The following is a 5,137-nucleotide window of genomic DNA, read 5'->3' on the forward strand; positions in this document are numbered from 1 at the left end:
GGTTCCTCGTTGTAGGAGTGGGTTACGTGCTCGCCTACCGATTCTGTGGTCCCGAGTTCGATTCCCCACTCTGCTTACGCGGAATCGGAGGAATTTCTTTCTGGTGATTAGAAATTAGTTTCTCGATTTAATGTGGTTCGGATCCAACAATAAGCTGTACGTCCCGTTGCTAGGTAACCAGTTGGTTCCTAGCCACGTTAAAATATCTAATCGTTCGGGCCAGCACTAGAAGAGCTGTTAATCAGCTCAGTGGTCTGGGTAAACTAAGACATGCTTAGCTTTAGAGATTGGAGGGGCTAATGCGCACATCTATTCAGGAATAGCAGATAGAAGTGGTTAAGGAGTAGATAGGGTCTTCTGGCCGAATGCAGAAAAGGCACTGACTGACTGGCACGTAATAAACATGAGATTACAGCTGGCAAGACTTCAATGAAGACAGTGTGTTTTTGACCGAACAACAAACGCTAATATCAATGTCGTGGAATCTCACAGCCCAATTACTGCCGTGAAATGTCCTGCCCATGCAGGCACATGTGTTAAATAACAAAAGAAAGAGAATGGAAATCCAATTTGCTTTATTGCACTCTGTTGCCTAGCGAGATTGCGCTCGTGAATCACGTGGTGCATTGTCCTCGGTGGAAGATCAGCTCCTAATTGCACGGCTGTCGACTGAGTAGCCTGTCCGGATGTGTGATCGCTGCGATTAGCCATTCCAGGCCATGTGTGACAATGCAAGGGTTCTGGGCGCACGCTTCCTAAATTCTCCGGTTCCTCTCCACCTTCTGCGTAGTTAAGTAGCACTTTATTTTTCTGTCCATTATCACAGACATCGTCGATTTTATCGGTATCTATAAGAGTTTGGGAATTACTTCAGAACTTGAGAAACGTGGATAAAATTCGATGGTGAAGATAGTAGTTTTCTTTTTAATCAGCTGTGAAAATACTGCTCCCATTTGCAGCCACACGATAAAATTCTGAAAAAGGGCTTAGAAACACACACGTATGCATACACACACACAATATATATATATATAAAAAATACAATATTATATACATATATATATATATATATATATATATATATATATATAAAGAGAGAGAGAGACGAGAGAGAGAGACGAGAGAGAGAGAGAGAGAGAGAGAGAGAACAATCTCTAATTGGCTGAGCATCATTTCTAACCTACACTCACCTCCTTTCTCCTTACTACAGCAATTTTTGGCGACCAAGAAATGGGAGGTTCTCAAGGCAACCTCTACTTACTTGCTATAAGGAAACCTTATTATAAATAACAGTGAGTATCTGCGGAGAGGACTTTAGGACATTTCATTTCGTAATAAAGGCAGGTTGTACGAGTGACGATTAAGGGGGGGGGGGGTGGGGGGGGGGTGATTTTCATTTGAATTTTCAAAAGACAGTAGGCGAGGAAAGTATCACAGCGGGGCAGAGAGGCAGGCAACAATACCAACGCACGCACGTGTGTGTGTGTGTGTGTGTGTGTGTGTGAGAGAGAGAGAGAGAGAGAGAGAGAGAGAGAGAGAGAGAGAGAGAGAGTTAAACAAATTGAAATATTATCTAAATCAGACGTTAGAAAATTAAAGGACACATATCAAAACGTGATATATATATATATATATATATATATATTATATTATATATATATATAATATATATATATATATATATATATATATATATATGAATAATTGATCATGATAAACATCAAGAAGTATAATAAAACGTGATGCTATGTATAAATAAAGGTTTTTGCCACGAAGGAAAAATGAAAAGCGAGATAACCAAGCACTCTCGGTCTAGTTCGACCCTTTACTCAGGCACTGCGCCTCGCTTTTCATTTTTCTTTCGTGGCAAAAACCCTTTATATATATATATATATATATATATATATATATATATATATATATATATATATATTTATATATATATATATATATATGAATAACTTGATCACGAAGTATATAAAACGTGATGCTATGTATAAATAAAGGTTTTGCCACGAAGGAAAATGAAAAGCGAGATAACCAAGCACTCTCGGTCTAGTTCGACCCATTTACTCAGGCACTGCGCCTCGCTTTTCATTTTTCTTTCGCTTTCGTGGCAAAAAAACCTTATATATATATATAATATATATATATATATATATATATATATAATTTATATATACACATACATACACACACTATTTCGTTGATCGTTACACATAAGTTTACTTATCAACATCTTAGCTTGACAAATTAATAACGAGAGGCAAATGAAAATTTTGAGCGGCCCAGTCAAATTTGGCACATTCTTCCTGTTTACTTCACCATAAAAAGCAAATGCCCATACAAGCAAGAAAGGCAAAACAAGCGAGCAGAGCCGAAGACGTTAGTGGGACTTCTATTGTAGTACATCAGTAAGGTTAACTAAAAGGCAGTCCCACAAAAATGCCAAAATGAGTCATTGCAATTTGCCACATTTTGTTGTAACTCGTTATATGATGTGATTGCAAAGCTTTCAACAACAATGTTTTGATTTCTCTTTAAAAGACAACTGCCAAGTTTTTCTTCTAATAGTATTTGTCTTTCAAGTGTTTATGCTTAAGCATTATGGCAGTCCAATCTCTCTAAGCACTTTCTCAGAAGACGTGGTTCGTGATATTGCCCCTTAATTTTCAGTTAGTATTTTGGGAAAGGAATGGAATACAGAGTTTAAGCCAAAGGCCAAGCACGAGGACCTTAGAGGACATTCAGTGTTGGAATGGAAATTGAGAGTATGTTTGACAGGTGTAACAGGAGGAAAACCTCGCAGATGCACAATGAAATAATTGTTAGGAGAGGCTGGGTAGCAAGATGGAAGATAGATCGAATGGAGGTACAGCAACAGGAATGAAAGAGGTTGCAGCTCGGGGCCGAAAGGACGCTGCAAAGAAACTTTAGTCATGCCTACAGTGCACCCCGTGAGGTGCACTGACGGCAATACCCCCATCCGGCATTGTGGGACAGGAGGTTGCTTGCCCTATCCAGAACTACTAAAGTCGACTAAATGCCTGGTACATGATCCCTGATTAGGATAATGTAGGCAGAATGGTTTTTTAACGGGAAGATGGAAATGAAATTTGTATGCTGAATGCAAATAAAAGAGAAAAAGGTTTAAACTGCTGGCATTCCTTACGCAAACGAAGTACTGAAAAGGTAAGATACGAGAATATATGTACCAGTGGTAAAAAGGCAGTTATATATATACTCGAAAGGATGAATGATCGTTTCATGATGGTTTGGTCAAGTACAAAAGATGGAAGGCGACAAGTGAGAAGCAGGAATATATAATTCTAAGTCACAGGAAGAGGGAGGGAGGGGTAGGACTAACTGAAGGAAAGAGATACTGGAATGGAAGGGCTTCCCTTTCCAGACAGAGCAAGAACACGTGCAATATGAAGATAGGAGATGAATGTCTAGTGTGAGAAGGGGGATTCCTAGTGTTGCTGAAATCCATTCGCCACTGACGTATGAAGAGGCAGGTGTTGTGGAATTCTTAGCTTTTGCAAAGATGGATCACTCGCAATTCAGCAGTTAAAGTACATACATGCGAGTTGCTTTGACTGACATACTGGTTTTCCTCTCTGGACTTTGGGCTTATGAAGTGTGTTTTAGTTTCGTAGTCGTTTTAGAACAATGATACTATAGTAGATTCACATCAGCCGTGTATTTGATGTCTAGGCCAGTCCCTTACGTCGTTCCTGATTGGCTGTTGATAAGCCAATCAACAGGGCTGGAAACTCTCAGTCTCTCGAGAGTTCACATAGGTAGCATGTATGTTCCATCTCTCCTGAGGTATACGTCTTTCAGGAGAGATGGATCATACATTCTGCCCATGTGAACTCTCGAGAGAGACTGAGAGTTTCCAGCCCTGTGATTGGCTTATCAACAGCCAATCAGGAGCGTCGTAAGGGAAGGGCCTAGACATCAAATGCACGGTTGATGTGAATCTACTATAGGTTAAATGCACAAATACTTCACACTCATCATTATGGTTATTTGACACACGAATTACTTAGTATCTTAAAAAACACACACTTCTTTCTATGGGGGTGGGGTGGGGTGGGGGGGGGGTGGGGGGGGTGGGGGGGGGGGCGGATATGCTAAATGCACAACCACGAACTAACGATATTAAAGTTGCAGGTATCTAAAGGCGTAACACAAAAATGTCAAACACGCCACCGACTCTCTCTCTCTCTCTCTCTCTCTCTCTCTCTCAGGCTGACCTTCCAAATAGGGGACGAAAGAGTGCCGAGGGTAAAGAGAGGGGAACTGTTGGCTGAGGCTCCGAGTTCCAGCGCAGCTCTCAAGCTATACGTAAATGGTAAACGGGAGCTTATTGTTATCGTAATTAAACTTCACCTTCACTAAGGGTGAAGTTTGTTGATTTCGTCTGTTTTATTATCATCACCATTGCACCTTCACATGACAGAATGACGGGTGATATACGAGAGGGTTGAGACGGTAATCTGGGGCTACTGTAAAAAAAAAATGAAATCTGAGTCAAGACGGAATGTATCTACCATCTAGACATTACTCCTGCACACTGATATATAATTTAAATTATTATCCAGATACACGATTTAAATCATTATCCCGATACAAGTACAAAAAAATAATACTTTTCACTTTCACAAACAGTTTTCTTCATGTCAACATGATACAAAAATGCCATGACTACAATGGAAAAACCCAGCACACTGGTATTTAATTTGAATTATTATCCAGATACACGATTTGAATTAGTATCCGGATGCAAATACAAAAAAAAATTTACTTTTCACTTTCACAAACAGTTTTCTTTATGTCAACATGATATAAAAAATTTCATAACTACAACGGAAAAGCTTAGCCAAGGAAATCTACACTAAGGTTTAAGCTGAACCGAACAACTACCTGGATCTGGGGCATAATAAATTCCACTTGGTGGTGGTGGTATTTTAGAATATAAATATTTCACCCTACATCATTTCAGAATAGTTCGAAGAAACAGATACTTAATCACATTACCTCTCAGCAAAGTAAATGAACCCTGCTTAAATGCTGGTAGAAATGATTGATGTTAAGGTAACTTTCAATTTTTTTTACTTTTTTGGGAGTT

Source organism: Macrobrachium nipponense, chromosome 15, assembly GCF_015104395.2.
Source record: "Macrobrachium nipponense isolate FS-2020 chromosome 15, ASM1510439v2, whole genome shotgun sequence".
Classification (NCBI taxonomy): domain Eukaryota; kingdom Metazoa; phylum Arthropoda; class Malacostraca; order Decapoda; family Palaemonidae; genus Macrobrachium; species Macrobrachium nipponense.